Source organism: Aphelocoma coerulescens, chromosome 1A, assembly GCF_041296385.1.
Source record: "Aphelocoma coerulescens isolate FSJ_1873_10779 chromosome 1A, UR_Acoe_1.0, whole genome shotgun sequence".
Taxonomy (NCBI): Eukaryota; Metazoa; Chordata; class Aves; order Passeriformes; family Corvidae; genus Aphelocoma; species Aphelocoma coerulescens.
The window spans coordinates 42,339,242-42,357,146 of NC_091014.1; positions in this window are offsets into that span (position 1 = coordinate 42,339,242).

A 17,905-nucleotide genomic window follows, 5' to 3' on the forward strand; every position below is an offset into this window, starting at 1 on the left:
ACAGACAGTTGAATTCAAAAATCACAATAGCCAGCTCTTTCAGCCCTCTTGTATGAAACCCATTTTGTTCCAGGGATTTGAGTGTATCCAGTGTGCCTGTGTCTGTTGTGTCCCTGCTGTTTATTGTCCCATGCCTTCCTATCTTTTCCCATATCACTCCTCTGTAAAAATGGACTGTTAATAATCTCAGAATCTTGAATAGCTACTATTTCACTACTTCCTTCTGTGAACCTCTCATGGCTTTTGAGACTCCTGAATCAAAAAATGTCAGGTAAATGTCTCTAAAGAGAGTACTTAACTGGAACCAAATATATCAGATCTGCTACTACCTGCTACAGTCACATTTTCTGCTAGTCTCACTCAAAAAAGGAAACTGTAGATCTCCAATGTGGTATAGGCAAGGGGTGAAAGAACAGGAAGGTGCCAAAATCCATTTTCTTAGGATAACAGCTGTTTTTCATCCAAGGAATTTGTCAGGGATGCAAAGGGGAATGGTGTATCTGAACATACGACAAAAGTCAGCAGCTGTCTTATTTTCAGAAAGTGTTTACATTTGGACTAATTTTGGTTTAAAATTAATGTATTTATTTCAAGCTTGGTATCAATGACTTTTAATGAGGGAAAAAACCAGAAAAGACCTTTAAATGCTTGAATCTGTATTCTTGATTATAAAGACATGGCTAATAAAGAAAAATAGGAAGGGTTTTTTTCAAAGATGAAACTTTTGTCTTTAGTAAAAGTTCTGATAGGCATAATACACCAGGTAATAGCTGTAAGCATACAGTAAAAGAGTATTCTGGTTCTCTAGTACAGATATGTACATTAACACATGGAAGGTACTTCAAGAAGGATATATATTTGCTGAATCAATGCACTGAACTATATGGAATGTCATGTATTGTCACCATTAGTGATTGTTTTGCATAAATTTTGAAAATCAGAAAATGACACTTCCACTTCTTGTCATACTTAAAAGGGCCCTTAGAGCTGTTCATTTCAATTCAGAAAAAACATTAGATACAGTTACCAAGAAATAAAATACTCATTACTAAATTCATCTTATTGTTGTGTCAGATATCTTTCTGTCTTTGGTAACTGTCTCATTGAGTCATACAGCAAAGAAGAAAATTATTTTAAAATGTGAATTCACAAAATAGGACATACTATGAGTGGAAATAGAAAACTGCAATAACAATGTGACAAATTAGAAATTATTTCAGTGGCTGTTCTCTGACCCTCATATTAAAATTTGTGGGGTTTACTATCAAATTGGATTACTTGCTACCCATATCTCCTCCCTCTCCTTCCTACTCAATCCATGTACAGGAAACAGAATTTAATTTAATGATGTTGTTAAGAGATGAAAATTGTTTATAAATTAAACTCTATGGTAATTTTCCTTCAGCCTAGAGAGCATGCATCAGAAAAGTATATTTGCTGGATTTTGTTTTTTGTGACTGATCATAAGTACTGAGCTAGCATTTCAAACTCTGAAAGTTGTCTAGAAATAAGTTGAAAAGCATCTTAGAAGTTGTAAATAAATAAAGGCAGCTAAGTAGTTTACAAAATCACTATCTGCTAACTTCTGAAAGAACATAATTTTCTCCCACTTATTGGAAGTTGGTTATAAAAGGAATTTTTATTGTATTTATTATTTACTTGTAAATTTTGAACAAGATATTTAAAACACAGTAATTCAGTTTCAGATCACTGTTAACAAATGATTGTTAAGGTCCTAAAAGACACTATATATTCAAACTGTTCAAGATTTGTGAAGAAAAGATCACTAAAATTGGCCAAATTTTCACTGTCTGCAATAGGGCCATGGCTTTGCAATACATCATGTACAATAATGTGAAATAGAGATAGTTGCACATTTTGCATTGTCATACCACTTAGTACTGTTGCTAAGGGGAGACCTTGCAGTAGTCATTGTAGCACTGAATCTTTTACAGAGTGAAGAAAATTGATGAGTGTTATCAGAAAACAGCATCAGAAAATTTTATAAACTGCTACAGGTTTACCTTTCCAGGTGACATAGGCCTTTCCAAAGGTAATATTGATGGGAAAAAATAGGTTTCTACAGGATTTTTTTCTGAGTACAGAGTTTAAATGTAAAAGTGCTGTGAAGTAATTGTGTGTGCATGCCTGGTTGTAGTTGTGAAGGATGCAGACTCTTGTCTGGTGTGCTTAACTGCCTCTGTGTCAAGAGTTTGAGAGATTTGGGATTTTTACCATCCCATATATTATGTCATTTCACACAAATTATAATTTCTCTGGTGTGAGCTTTCAAGTGTGCAAACTTAAAATTCACTTTCTAGGAGTATCAGTGCAACTATTCATCCAGCCCTAAAAATTATTCAACCCTCTTTATAATGATTGGCATTTGGAGTAGACATAAAATACTTCTTGCTTTTTTGGGAAACAAGTCTATTTCAGTTCAAGGATGAATGTTAATACAATAATTTCACTACTGTGCTTCCTAACTGAAATAGTAATTTGTTAGAGGATCAAAAAATATTTACCATATGGCATGGAATATATCTGTATAAATGGAATGCCAGGAACTAAATCATAGGGTTGTGCAATGTAAACCTTGTGTGTTAGCAATGAAGTGAGATTAGTTTACATATAAGGATTCAAGCTGAGGACATATCTACGTTATGTAACATTCATGTACATTGTAAGCAGTAGTTCAGAGGCATATTTGTCACATAGGTGCTTTGTTATTAGTCACCTAAGATGAGGTAGACATGAAATCAGATTTGGCATAGTTCAAATCAGTGCTTTCAAAAGTGCTTTTATAATGTCCCAGTCAGAGGTCCTTTCTGCATTAGAAAAGTTATGCACTTCAGACAGGAATAAAGGAATGCTGATGAAATGTTAAAAGCAAATATGACTTCCAAGGAGAGTTTGTGTTGACACAAAACTTATAAGAACACGGCCATATTAGAACATGACAAAAATTTATGTAGTCCAGTTTTCAATGTTAGGAAAAAAATGATAGTGAATACAGTCAGTATAATCCTCTTGTGATACTTTCCCAAATAAACCCTTTCAGAAATCAGCAGTTAATCTGAAGTTTTAGTATTTTCTGAGCTAAAGACCATATCTTTCTGTTTAACTGTATTTGACAGAATTTTCTTCCATGAATATTCCTAATCCTTCCTAAATCTATGTTTTGGCACTTATAATATCCTACAAAAAAGAATTCCATAATTTTATCATAGCTTGTACTTCCTTTTGTTTATTTTAAAACTGCTATTTAATAATGCAGAGATTAATTTATATTTTTAGAAGATTATGATGACTATCAAGTCATCCAAACCAAATTACTTCCTAGTCAAGAACAATAAATAATGCTCTTGCATTAATTTTGTAGTAACAGATCCTTTACAGTAAGTGCCAATTTCTGACAAGATAAAATGATGCTCTTTGTTGCTGAAAATTGTTATTCGTATAGCTGCCATTTAAAAATGTTTCATTGAAACTGTTAGAGAAGTAAGGGCAGGAGAGCATCTGTTCTTTAAAATCTCAAAGCAGGCTAGAACATGTTAAATAAATGGGAATTAAATTTTGTAGTCAAGAAGATTTCCCAAGAAACAAATTCCAAGATTTCACTTCTGCTGGTCTTTCTTTTTATACATATTATCCCAAGTCTCTTAAAAGGAAAAGAAAAAAAAAACAAACCCAAACAATTCTTTGAGGTGGGTGCAAAAAATGTTCTTTAGCACTGAGGGACCATTTGTCACTGTGTTGCAGGGAGGTCTTTCTTTCTTGCCCTTGTAAAAATTATAAAGTTTAAGTTAATTACCAAAAATAATCTAAGCCAGGTTTCACTGTCATAGAATGGGAAAGGTTGGAAGGGCCTCAGTGGGTCATGTGGTCCAACCTCCCTGCTCAAGCAGAGTCACGCTGTGCACATGGCACAGGATTTCATCCAAATGCTTCTTGAACATCTCCAGTGAGGGACGCTCCACAACCTCTTTGGGCAGTCTGTTCCAGTACTCGCTCACCCTCACAGAAAAGTTCTACCTCATTTCCAGGTGTAACTTCCTGTGCATCAGTTTCTGCCCATTGCCTCTTGTCCTACTGCTTCGAAACACCAAGAAAATCTGGGTCTATTCCTAGGACAGTCTGGGTCCAACACTTTGTAGAAAAGGAGCATATCAAGAGAAGATAGTAATCAGCACTCAGCAGCTGGTGCTGATAAGATAGGACATGCAGGACACCCAGAGGTATGTGAAAGTGACCACATGGGACTAGTGGAGCTGGTCCCACAACAACAAAGGTGTATCAGGGAGTGTGGTTTCCAAGAGAACATGCACTGACACCCCTTCCCCACCTCCCTCCCCAGGATGAGCTGCCTTTGACCAAGACACAGCTCCTGAGGAAGGACAAGGGTGACCAAGTACCAGGTTGCCAGAGGTGTCTGTAGTTTCTCCTGCCCCAGGGCTGACAGCTGTGGGTTGTACACACTAAGAGTCACAGGACTGTCAAGCAAAAGAACTGTGGGAGAAATTGAGTATATGGTGCAACATCAGGGAGGAGAAGGACATAGAAAGGATCTTGCTGGTGCAAAAACAAAAAATCCCGGATCCATATTACATAGAAAGACAGATGGCTTGAGGTTATATTTAAATGACAAGATATAGATTCCCTGGATGATGGAGGCCTTAAATGGAGATTCAGAAGAGAAGAGTACACAAAGTACGTGGCAAAGTGAAAGAATGGTATGGAACATAGGAGGCTCTCAGGGACAGCATGACGTGGAAGACTTTCACACTTCCCCAAACAAAGCTGTGGATCTTTGTGGTTGTCCTAAGCACCTGTTCATGAATATGTACATCACTGAAAACAAAGAAATAAAATTGGAAGTTCTTGTGCACTCAGAAATATATACTCTTACTGAGAGATCACAGAGACATAGAAGTGCATTGGTAGATATTCCCTACAGAGGACCTGAACAAGAGGAGGAAACAGATGAAGACTTATTTACAGATCATAGAGGAGGAAGCCTCATGGTTAAAGGCTGTGGTACTCATGAGAAATTTTATCTTGGTATCTGCTTGACATGCAGGGCACAAGCAAGGACACGAGAGTTTGGCAAGCCATTTAGGGTACGTGCTCTGCAGGACCTGCTGTTTATAAACCAGGAAAAGTAGTCAGGGTTTTGGAGACTGATGGAAGCCTCCATTGTGTTTATGACGTTAAAGTTTAAAATCCTGAGAGAGAGGGGTAAGGGCTGGACAGAGTCCTAGGCCACCTGCCCTAGCTGACCATGCTTCAGCAGAACAGATTGGACTTGACAATGAAAAGACATCACAGCAAACCTCAAACAGTCGGTGATTCTATGAAAGTGAATAGCAGCCCTTGTCTTCAGGAGAGCTGACCTATGCTTTTTCATGGAAATACTTGGAGACTCTCCTAGGAGATAGCTCTGAAGAACAAAAGGGCCCAGCAGGATTGGATAATCCTCAAGAATCATCTCTTCAGGGCACAAGAATTCTCCATCCTTTTGTACAGGAAGGCAAAGTGTGGTAGAAAAGCAACATGGATGAAGAGAGAATTCTGAACTGAAGTAATATAAACCCATTTTTGAATACACAGTTAGTGAGACAGCTACAGGACAATAGGACCGTAATGGGACAATACAGCAAGGCAAGACTTCTGAAGAGGCTGTCTTATGTTACTAGAGGTGTTCTTCATTGGAAAATAACTGGTGCTATTTAATGTCTTTCACTAACAGGTAGCATGACTAGATGAAACATACATTGAGTAAGTTTATGGATGACACCAAATGGGGAGCAATACTTGATGGACTGGAGGGAAAAGTGACCATCCAAAGCGATTTCGATGTGCTGGGGAAAATGAACTAACAGAGACCTCATGAAATTTCATAATCATTGCAGTGGAACAAACCCTTGCAAGAGAAAGGGCCTAACCGGCTTGAAAGGAGCTTCGAGGGAAAGGCTTTGGAAGTCCTGGTGGCCACGAGTCGATCCTGAGTCAGCAGTGCGCCCTCGCGGCTGTGAGGGGTAACTTCTCACTGAGCCTCTTCAGAGAAGCACAGACAGGAAGGTGAGAGATTATTCCCAGAGGAATTACCCCCATCTATTTGGCATCTGAAACCAGGTTTTGAGTGCTGCATTGAAATTGAGGCTTCCTAGTACAAGAAAGGCATTCAAAAACTGGAGAGCTACTGGTGGAGCTACAAAGAGGGCTGGAGACTGGAATCATAAAATCATAGAATACTTTAGGTTGGAGAAGACCTTTAAGATCATCAAGTTTAATCATTAACCCAGGACTAAATCCACCACTAAACCATGTCCCTCAGTGCTACATCTACACTTCTGTTATATACCTCCAGGGATGACGACCCAACTGCTTCCCTCGGCAGCCTGTTCCAGTGCCTGACAATGCCTCTGAGAAGAGTTTAAGAAAAAAGGTGAATTTTTATTTTTTCTTTTCAGTCTGAGGAAGTAGGGTTAGTGCAGTCTTGCTGCTACATTCAACTAACTAATGGATTGTTATAAAGAAGATGAAGACATGTTCCTCTCAGAAGTACACAGAGAAAATACAAGATTGGGCAAGATCCAGAGCAATCTGATCAAGCATTAAACTTAGTCCTGATTTCAGCAGGGCCTTGGATCAGATGGGCTCCTGGGATATCTTCTAATCTAATTTATTCAGTGATTTTAAATTATAGAAAACAATATCTATTGAATAGACCTTAAGTTTAAATGATTCCTGTTACAGCAATAGAGGCAGAAAAGTTAACATTTAAGAACACAAAGAATGTGAACAATTTTTTATTTCTTTATTCATGTTTTTGCTTCTAGACTTTTCCAGCTGTGATTTTATGTGCTTATCTAGAGGTTTCAGTTCTCTTAAACCATACTATGCATAAAATTCTGAGAGTTAAATTTTTCTTTCATAAAGGAAGTTGTGTTCCTTGGAGGGTCAGTTCTACTAAATATCTCTAAACTCACATAAAATACATTTCTGCAAGATGGAGCTTTTTAAAGCTTTAGATCTATATGCATTGTCTAGCTGAACTTGGCACCACTTACACCTCACAAAACCTTAACATTGTTATTTCATTTTTTCCTATGCAGTATGTGTGAATGTGTTCTATTTCTTGGTAAAATTCTTTTTCCATTCTGCTCTGTGGGACATGACTGTGGAACAAATATTAGTTTAAATCTACAATGTAAAGGAGAAAACGATAAAAACAGAGCAGCAATAAGCTATAATAATCACTGTAATGTGTTTTATGTTTTCAAATTGCTTCTGGTTTATCAGCCAGTGAAGTTATGGATAGAATAATATCTGCTGTTTTCAGTGTTGTACTCTATCTGCAGGTACTGCTCAGATGAAGAATGTACACTGAAGAACAGATAGTTAATAGAATGAAAAGCTGAGCATAAAAGTATCTCAGAGTAGCTCTTGCCATTTAACCAAATAACTATTAACAATTAATCAATATTCAGAATATTAGTTAAAATCAAGGCTAACCTGGACTCTTTCTTTTTTTCCAGTGAACATTATAAGTGCACTAGCAGTATAGAACTAAGACCATGCATTAAATACTCTCTATGATAGCATATATAATTATGCCAAAGAAGACTTCAATTCAATTTAGACATGTAATTGCCTAAACCCTACTTTTGTGCTATCTGAACCTCAGAAAGACAGTTATGGCAAGATAAAAATTTTCATGTCTTTCAGGTTGTGCAACTGTCCCTGAGTCCTGCTTCAAAGCACAGCTCTAGAATTTCCAGGTAATGATTATTTTGCACATTTGTAAGGAAAGGAAAGACATTGTTTGCTTCTTTCACATTTATTTCTCTTTTTATTTACTTTCTGTTTCCGCCCTTTATGTTCACTTCCCTACCTGCTTCTTTCCTGGTATCATATTATCTAGCTCAAGGTTGGTTTGTTTTTGTTTTTAAGAGGAAAACATACAATAAAACATGCTTTAATTCCTTTAATCTTTATTGGACTGAGAGCAAGGGAGGAGAAGGGGAAGTGGTTGATGTGTTAACATTCATCTAGTATCCAGGTCATTACTACTAAATGAGTTTTAAAAACCCAAGGCCTTAAGCACTTTCAAATTAAAATGGATAAAATAGCATAGTAATATATACCACTGCCACATAACAAAAAAAAATAATTTTAAATGGTTTCTATGTTGTCATCACAGAAATGGAACCAGGACTTTAGTCTGTGCTTTTGCAAGACTAATATATGCAAATGTTATTATATTTGGATCCTGCAAAAAGGTAATAGCTATGATTGTACAGCATAAATTTCTCCTTCATTCAGACACCACTGTAAGAAGATTCATTTCACATGACACAGTGACCATATTCTAAAATTGAAACAGCATCACTGAACAGTGAAAATTTGTTTGGTACTTAGTAGATGGGAAGAACAAAATACTAATTAGGGATTCTGCTAGATGTATCTGTGACCACTTCACTGTGCGTTTTCAGAAAAGAAATCTTCTCAAAATTTAGGAATTTATTGATCCAGAAAATTTTATTTCAGGGCTTTTGCCATGGCTGTTTTAATAATTGGAATTAACTCCATGTAAATGGTTTCACAGCCTGGATGTGATTTAATTTGCATTATACTAAACTTTATAGATTGCATTGACCAAATATGTATTTTGCATCCATACCTCCAGAATTAGTGAAAGTGCAACCCTTAGATTCATTCTTCTTGCTGTAGCTTTCCATAAAAACTAAAACTAAGATGGGAAAATATGCTAGGAATAAAAAAAATGAAGTGAGAGAGATGTGATAAAGTACAAAACAGTGAAGGAGAGGAAAGGTTTCAGGGGGTGGGGGAAAGCAGCATTCAGCTAAAAGAAGGGATATAATTTATAATATATAATTAACCTCTGGAATTCCTTCCTCCGGGAGGAATGGCACAGCCTATTAGAGAGGTTGATACTGTAGCTGACTTTAAATGAATCAGACATTTACATGAGCCATGGGACCATCCACAAAATTAACCATAGGCTATTTTTTCTTTTTATTATTATTCTGACAAAGGCAGATTTTCAATGGTTCTGAGCATAAGCAGTCATCCAAGAGTGAGAGTTAAAAAATGCATTCCTTCTGAGGAAAGGTTATTCTTTTTCTTCAATTTTTCTTAGACTTTCCCTTAAAGCATGCAGTATTGGCCACTTGCAGAGACAGGATATTGGAATTTGCAGACTCGCTGAATGTCTCAGTTTTGATAGTTTTTCTTGTTATATGACATATTTTCCATACATACCCCAGACACCTCAGTGACTGCATTTGTAAAAACAGTGTGCATATCTAATAGCTAAAAAGAACTCTGCAGAGCTAATAGTTCACATACCAATACTCTGGGGATGTGCTTTGCTGTGAGTAGTTCCTTTAGGTGAAAAGTCACATTGTGCAGGGTGAAAAGGGTCAGCTGGGTCTGGAAGTAGCTGTGTGAATTACTTCATGAATAGTCTCCTGGCATGAGAAAACGAAAGACTCCAGCAGCTCCCTGCAACAGATAGGAAACCAATTTGTGTAAAAGCTGCAAGTGGAAGTGAACTCTGACAGGTGCACATTTTGTTACAGACTGCCTTCTCTAGCTGTTTTTGTACAACGTAGTAGCAACAGGAAAAGGAAAGGAAAGGACAGAAAAGACTTAAGATGTGTAGCATGCAGGTTTTAAGTGATGCCATTGGAATTTTTTTAATTATCAGCCTGGAGGTGAGTGAAGAGAGATGGAAGTGGAGTAAGACTTTGAAGTCGGAAAAGTATGCCAGAACTTCATTGTTAGGTCAAATCACATTTAGCAAACATTAAAATGAGTCAGCCAACTCCTGATCCATGCTCCTTAGTGGCCAGAGGTGTCCTTAGAGTACTTGCTGCAGTGTGTAGTGCCTCTCCACCCCACTGAACCACTGCAAGCAAAAGGGAAAGCAAAAACTGTGGTGTGGAGCAGTAAAGAGGTGCTGGTGTCAATGTGTCAGGGTACAAGCTCAAACAAGATTCCAGACTGCACTCCACAGCTTCCGCCCACTGTTTGACATTAGGAGATGGTCGTCTTCCTTGTGCCCCGTCCTACCACTGCTTGCTCCAACACCATTCACTGAGGATGAGCACACCTAAGATATGCATACCTGCATAATCAGGTATACTGGGTGACAATTTTTAAACTGAAGGTACTGTGCTATGGAGTCAATGATGAACCTTAGCTCAGCCGGCACTTTAACAGTGTAATAACTTGGGGTTTATTTCAGCAATTGAGTAATTTACTGACCACTTGCTCTGCCTTGGCAAATTACTCTTGACTGAACTTTCAAATAGAAATATAATAAAATTTCTCCTACCTACACCACGTGGTTTTGTCTGAATAAGCCATTTGACTTCTGTTATTATCAATGGAAGGAAAGTTACTGTTAGAGTGATATCAATTTCAGTTAAATACATAAGTCTAAACCAATTTAGATTGGGTTTAGATGTCAGGTGATTCACAATGCAGAAAAGCTTATTTTTTCTCCATTGACTATAAAAGTGTTCTAGATAGCTAACTTGGAGTCCCCTTAAGGTACTGGAAGGTTGCAATTAGGTTTCCCCAAAGCCCTCACTTCTCCAGAACAGGAGAAATGTAACAAATTGCATTGGAAAAATAAGAAGGATAATGTTTTTTCCTGGTAGAGAATGTAGTCTACAAGATGCTAGACTTATTAGAGTCCAAGTGTATATTTCCTTTTGAGAACAGGCCTTTGTTTATGTAGTGGACCTAGTTATTGCCACTAGTATCCTACTGATGAGTGGTCCAGTGAGAAAACTCCTCTTTCCATTGACATGTGAGAAGGTATTTTTCTGAAAGATTTTGTCATAAGAACTGCTATATTTTCTCTTGCTGATCTATTTCAGAGAATTTCTTTACAAGTCCTATGATAAAGCCTTGGTTTTATCATCAATAAAGGAGAGATATCAATACTTCCTTTCTTAAAACACTTTCCTGTATTCAAATACTACATTATAGCATTAAGTGGGGATAATAAACTTTGGGTTTAAAAGATTCATCAATATAATATATCCATCTAATTCATACTGATGCTCCTCAAGATGAAATACTCTGTAGATGGAAAACAATTAGAGAACATCAAATTATTGCTTCTAGCTCTTGATTACATGCCTACTGTAAGGGTTTTAACACAGCTAATTGCTAATTATGAACAGGAAAAATCTCTAAGAGAGCTCAAAGGTCTCAAAGCTTGAAATAATGTACCAATCATTGCTAGTTCTCTGAAAAACATATTCATGAAAGAGGTTCTTTCTTTACCTTAAATTAGCTGATATGAAAATGAATTCAACAATAAGAGTAAGAATAGCAACAATGAAATTGGAAAACTCTTTGTTATTGCAAATAATTTTGATCATTTAGTCAAATAATTTTGGTATTGTCATCTTTTGTTAGTCTCTGAATAGCCTCATGACAACAGTCACGAGCTGTGATTGCAGTCACTTTGGAAGAATATGGGGGATTGACCCCACCACCAGTTCATTGGGAAATTACTAACTTGGACTGCCTTTCCTATTGTCTCCTTGATGGATACCGACACATTGTTTTCTAGTCCACTGCTGAACAGAATGAGCCAGTCTCACTTAGAAAGTCCTTCTTCATCACAATTCTTATTAGAAGAAATGTGATAAAACCTCATAAACCTTCCAAAGAACTCGTGAAATACAGCCTGATTTTTGCTGATAATCCTATGACTGCTGCAAGCTAACCGTTTTCAGATGTGAGGAAGTAAGACTAAATCTAACAATTGTTTTAGGGATTAAATCCCATCTCTCCAACCACATGTTGCAAAGGATGTTACCCACTCCACTAGTGGATGCTCCTCTCATTTGAGCCCTGCTACATGAAGTTCTTAATTTCCATATGGCAGGGATCTCAGTTTCATCTTGAACAACTGAAATGTGTTCAGACTGGCGCTAGATAATTTCCTATAGCAGCAAAAAGCCAAGGAGCAAACTGTTCCCCATGAGATAAAATTCCTTATTTTGTAGCAAGGGAAGTCTTCAGGAATGTAAGAATAATTATGTACTGGAGATGATGAAGTTTCCAGCACTGAAAGTATTAAAAGCAGGTTATAAAACTATCTGACAGCCATAACATAGTTGAAATCAGTTTTGCCTTTGGAGAGATTTGAAAAATTCACAGCCTCTTCCGACAATGCTTTCTATCATTCTGTGATTGAGGAGTAGCCAGACTTTGATATTTAAGAAGGTTTCAGTCTAAAATATGTTAAACCATAGGATCCCAATATCTTACATTTTAAGATAATGTGTACACTAATATTATTGTATATAATCTTTTTTATGTACAAAGAAAATCATCTCCAAAAAATGACTGAAATTAAACTTTTTATTATCTAACCACTGAAGAGATAGTGTGAGTATTAACAGTGAGATTTGCAAGCAATGCTTCTTGGATTTATGTGATTTTGAAAGAATTAATTAATGTTCATGGGCACTGTCTGATTTAAAACTCATGCAGACATAATGTAACTTTTATGACATAATGGGACATATGACTGTAATAACAGCTGTGTGACATTAATCTGTCCATTATGCAGTTGCCACATCAGCCTTTCCACAGACAAAAGCTTCCGCAGTGGTATTTGACTGTGGTGCTAAAAGGAACCCCTCCAGTATTGTCATTGTTCTGCATTCTCACAGATTTGATATAATACTAATAATCTCATTTATAAAGCTCTTTTCTTCCTTTGGCCTTTTCAAAACACTAAGACAAGACAAGCATGATAAAAAATAACTAAATCAAAATTTTCTAAATTTGGGAGAAAGGAGAAATCTGTGTACATATGAAGTAAACAGGATGACAAGATAACCCAGAAAATAATGGGAAGGAGAACAGAGAGATGAAAGATCATGTAAACTAAAACAGGAACAGGATAAATCCTAAGATGGCAAGAGTCACAGAGCACATCTTGCACTTCTACAATGTTATTTGTAATTTTGACTTTGTTGTTCAGTTATTTTTATTTATAATGAAATTTTATCTTTCCGTATTGCAATTCTTGTATGAGGAAGGGTTAAAACATATAGTCAATGAATCAATGTTCTCATTATTTTTATGTATGTTGAGATATGATGAGAAGACCTATTCTCTAATTTCTTCTGCAGTTTGGAAAAATGTGATAAATGGGAGTTTATATCTCTTCACATGTAAGTGGCTTCCCAAGAGATAGAGCTGACTGTAATTGCATGTTATGTGCATGTAATAGACATTGCAGACCGAGATAATATCCCATACTGTTAGTGATGATTGCCTTCATTTCTGTCATCCATTTGAAGAACTTTTAACAGTGTCAGTGGCAACACTAGCAGGTAAATGGTTTCCCAAAGTTTTCATCTTTGAAATTTTGATTGTCAGAAAAAAAAAGCCCAAGAAACAGCTTTCTTCCACTAAAATGTAATGGAAAACAAAACAATGACGGAGTGGCCTCTTTTTCCGGTGTATATTTTTGATAGTTAGCATTGCTATTATTACAATACCATCTAGGTATATTCAGTGATATATTCAAGACCCAGTTTTTCAGGATTCTCAAGTCTTTGCTCTAGAGACCTTACTGTCTAAATGCTTGTATTTTCCTCCAGTATCCTGTGGCTATACTCTATCATACTGCTATAAAACTGAGCTATCGGGATTTAGCTGATGCCTGAAAATTTGTATTTAAAATTGCATTGTTGTCATATCATTATAACTTACTGTGTAGAAAGCTTACAAATGAGGTGAAGGGCATGGGGGGGCACAGAAGGAGTACAGTTAGGAAGGAGTTTTCCTGATTTGCCAGAGATCACTTATGTTATATTTGGTCTGAAAGGGAAGTATGTGTTGGGTGAAGCAAGGCTGGCTGCAGTAAGACTGGTGTCCTCACAGGTCCCTCTGACATCAGGTAGTAAATCAAACTAATGCAAGACCAGGACATGAAGATTGTGGATTCAATAGGGATTTCTTGCTTCTGGCAGAGGGACACTTTTTGTCTATCCGCTGCCTATGTACTCCTCCATCTCTTTAGTAAAGTTGCCATCACTTCTAACCTCTGCTTTCACTCTTTCTCAGTAATTTAAGAGTCAGCCTTGAAACAGTCTTGAGCCTCTCCTGTGCCAAAAATTGTATGAACTGTCTTAAAAGTTGCTGGTATTCCTAGCTCTCATATTGCATATATATATATGTATATATATATAAAAAAAGTCTTATAATGTTTAGTAATCTCATGATGTTTAGTCATTTCATAAAGTCACCATAGCAAAAATTAAGAGCGAGCAGGCTTTGGCTGGGATAATTTTCTTCCTAGTAGCTGGTATAGTGCTCTGTTTTGGATTTATATGGGAATAATGTTGATGCCACACTGATCATAGAATTGCATAGGTTGGAAAAGACCTTTAAGATTATCGAGTCCAAGCATTGTTTCACGTTTGAGGTATTGCTCGGTAGTGCTTACCCTTTTCAATTTCTATGCTCTGTCACTGAAGAGGTGCACAAGAAGCTGGGAGGGAGCGGGGCCAGGACAGATGACCCAAACTAGCCAAAGGGATATTCCAAACCATAGAACTTAATGTTCAGTGTAGAAATGGGAGAGCCGATCCCTGCTCAGGAATGGGCTGGGTCAGCAGGGCTGAGCAGTTGTATTGTGCCTCACTATAACTGTCCCACTTTCTGTTATCTCCCTTTGCATTAATATTACTACTATTACTACTACTGTTACTATTACTATTACTATTACTATTTTCTTCTTTCAATTCTTGGGTTTTACCTTTTTCAGATTGTTCTCCCCATCCCACCAGGGTCAGGGAGGACTGAGTGATCTGTATGATCTCAGAAAGCAAAGTGTTAGTAAAAAGAAGCACAGACTATTTTTTTTTTTATGTTTCTATTTTTAAGCTGATCCTATGATTATCTGAGGTTTGACTCATAATTTTAAATGGTTGAAATTGGCAGTGATGTCAGCATATAAATCTTTCCAATTTCAAATGTCATATTCTGATTTCCAAAGTGTTTTTCCAGACAGCCTATTTTGATCTTTAGTCAAAATGTTTGTTTGCTTATCTACTTCACTGTAGTGTATAAACTGTAGTGAAATATGCCACAAATGTTTTCTCATTCCTTTATTTTTGTGTATGATCAGATTATTAAATTTTTTCACAGAGAGTAACATTACCTGTGTTCATTTTCTTAATAGATTATTGTTTTTGCTGTGTACAAATGGGAGAATTTAAAGAGATTTAGATGTTCTGTTGATGTGAACTCATTATAAATCTGTACTTTTGGTTGTTTAAAAGATGTTGATGCTTTTCATATGAACCCTTGGCCAGCTGAACTTTTTCTCTGAAAAAAAATTATCCATCCAATAAACCTTGCTTTGCTCTTGATGCTCTCTAATTTCCTCACTTTGGTGAAAACATGTCCTAGTTTAATGAAAACCATCACATCACAGTGGGGCACTTACACATGCATGGCGTCTAAATGTATGAAAGTGATGGGAGACAAGACACGTCTTTCGTTTCTTTCCCCACCTGTATCCAAGATGCCAAAAGAATCAAGTGAGAGGTAGGCACACCATGTGAGGTGTGGCCTTTTTGTGTTCAAGTGATAGTTATCATGGTGAAGATACTATAACAGTCTCAAGAAACTCAACATTTTATAGCAAAATAAAGCAGAGAAATTTAAAACACTTTCAGGAATGGTCTAGACATCAGGATATTCGGAGCATGTATGGAATTAGTTGCTTAGACAGAGCTTGATCATAGCTGTATGCAAAAGGTCATATTTTAAAGCAGTGTGAGACACTGAATAGCTGACAAAAGCACAGGATTTCTGCCTTACTTTGACTTGTAATACTTCCTTTTCTTTCAGCTCATCGTATTCCTTAACTACAGCAACAGATTCTTGACTGACCTGCACATCTGAGAGGATCACTTCCTCTCCATACTGACAGGCTGAAATTCTCAGAACCTGGGGTTCCAACACCATAGTTATACCATATTATGGCAGGGAACAAAATATCATTTCTAAATACCTATGAAGTGTCTACAGTGTTAATTAGAGTCAACTGACAGTAATGTAATCTTTTTATGAAATCAGGCATGACTGTTCTGTGCAGGAGTCTTCAGGAAAATATATCAATCCATAAAGATTTGCAATACTTCATAGGATTTAATTAATACAAATCTTATTTTGTTCAACAAAAATAGTGAAAAAGACTTTAAAATCCCCAAATGTGAAAGGATGTATTCTTGAGGAAATAACAAATGGTTCAGCTCATTAACTGACTTCTCATGTATTTTCCATAGTAAATCATTGTAAGCAAATTCTTTTCCTTTTGCCAACAAATAGATTAAAGTTAGAAAGGACAGTTTACATTTAAACAGAACACGATTAACAGCTACATTTGGCTTGTTACAAAAAATGGAAATGGGAAGGTAGAAACAGAAGACAGGAAAACACTGAACCATTTAATCTCGGTTTTCTTCAGCAAGGGTTTACGTCAATTGAAAAGAATATCTCTGTTTATATTAATTTCATTGAACTGTATGTGACATTAAGTGGTTAGCACTATTTGAAACCTTGTGTTCAATGGTGTCATTTTCAAAAAAGGACCTTTAGTTTCTTAAAAAAAATAACTACGAAATCTTTTCTCTAAAATGGGGTTATAAAGTCAGAGGATCTTAGTTTGGGAATCTGTAATTATCAGTAGAATATAGTATTAAAAATGGGATTTGATACACTATTAAGTCAGCAATGTCAAGTCTTGTTCTAATGGACACTTTTAGTTTAAAGTGATAATATGTTAATAGAGCATGTTGTATCTTCAGTGTCATTTATAATTTAACAATCGAGAGACAGATGTAGATGTCATAAATGGCAAACTATTTTCTTGTCTAGATTTTTCTTCTGGTTTTCCTCATAAAACAAAACTGTTTTTAAAAAAATAAGATAAAAGTACCTTTTGCTGGTGCTAGGGTAAGAGGCTAAGACATAAAAGAGTAATATGCATAGCATAAGTTAAAAAATTTTTCCAAGATTTGGAATTTTTACATTGCATTATGCAGTAAGGGAAAGCTACTGAGCAGAATAGTTTTCCAGAACGAGCCAGAAAGTTGACAAAAGCTGTCCTTGTGGCTGTAGGGGTGTGGAGTTTTTACTCTTTGTGTATATATGTGTCTGTGAGAAATATTTTTTCTTCTGAGACCCAATCTCAAGGGAAGAACATGTTGCAGCATGTGAATAGTCTTTCTCTTAAACTAACACATTGGTTGTCATCTTTGCACTGGGTTTTCCTGTTGTAAACACACTGAATTAGATCCTTATGTTCGGTGGGAATACAGTTTCTCCAGCAGTTCCAGGAATCAAAAGCTGTGGACCAAGGCATGGAGTATATATGTACATGTATGAGTGTTTATACACACACACACACACACACACACACACATACATACATATGTATGTATGTAGGCACCTTTTAGCTGGGGGCTGAAGGGCACTGTGAGGAGAAACTGGGGCTGCTCTGGCTCCATCACAGCCAGTTCCAGGTCCAATACACCCACCATGGCTCAGCCCACAGCTGAAGTGGGTGTACCTCTAGAAAAACCTCTTGGAAAAAAGCTGGTAAACTGTGAAAAATGAACAGCAAGGCAGGAAGTGAAGGAGGTGCTCCATGGCAGGACAGAGCATACCTTGAGTATTGCTGACCATAGAGAACACTGATGTGAGCAGATGTAAGAGTGGCCTGAGAAGAAGGAGAGAAAAGAAGAAAATGTCTCCTGAAAGTACTGACAGAGACACTGGGAACTGGGAACCTGAGAACCAGCCCTTGGAGCCAGAAGCACCC